The sequence below is a fragment of the Epinephelus moara genome, chromosome 2 (genome assembly GCF_006386435.1).
Source record: "Epinephelus moara isolate mb chromosome 2, YSFRI_EMoa_1.0, whole genome shotgun sequence".
Classification (NCBI taxonomy): Eukaryota; Metazoa; Chordata; class Actinopteri; order Perciformes; family Serranidae; genus Epinephelus; species Epinephelus moara.
The window spans coordinates 28,332,465-28,333,448 of record NC_065507.1 but is presented as its reverse complement, the minus strand read 5'-3'; positions in this window follow the sequence as shown (position 1 = coordinate 28,333,448).

The window sequence follows — 984 nt, the reverse complement described above, 5'->3', positions numbered from 1 at the left end:
TAGGAGGCCCTGGGGTAGACCCAGAACACACTGGAGGGATTATATATCTCGTCTGGCCTGGGAATGCTTTGGGGTCCCTCAAGAGGAGCTGGAAAGCGTTGCTGGGGAGAGGGATGTCTGGGATGCTTTGCTCGGCCTGCTGCCCCAGCGACCCGGCCCCGGATAAGCGGATGAAAATGGATGGATGGGTGGATTATTCACTAATCCCAAATATGTGCGTTTGACCCATGAGTAGATGTTAAAGATCCATCTGTCAGCTCATTATTAGCAATAGTGATGCACTGGGTTCAGTAAGCTTACAAGAGAAATATCAAGTGTCACAGAGTGACAGAGCAGTGTCCTAATTAAGTTGTTTATAACTTAAGGAAACATAGCATGCACTAGGTCAACATCCACCTTCTCTGCCTGTCTCTCTGTCCTTTAGGGCTGCACGATTAATTGTAATAAAATCGTGATCTCGATTCATATGCATATGCGATCTAATTTTTCAATGACAGCGATTCTGCCGGCCCCGCCTGTGCCGGGAGTCGGGACATCATCTGCATGAAAACAAGCGCTCCCAATGACGCAGCGTTATACCACGTGATGCAGAGCGACAGCCGGACGGCAGTTTGGAAAGCAGCGAGAGCAGGAGAGAGCCGACAACGTGAGGAGGACCCCTTACAAGTTAACGTACTGACACTCCTCAGACACACACACACACACACACACACACCGGACAGCCTCTCAGTCCTTAGCCACTAACGTTAGCTCATGTACAACACAGGTACCACACAGAAACTTTTACAAAGGGTCATAATGTGCTTCTAGTGACTGTCAAATCGCCAGCAAAGGTTGTTTACACTGCTTGTTAGTGCCTGCTCTCATGGGACAAAGGTCCTCTGATAGAAAGACGGTTCACTCTGCTCTGCCGCCAGGAACAAACTGGGAGGCAAAGATCCTCTCTGAGGAAGAGGGTTCACTTTGCTGCAGGGTTCACCAAAA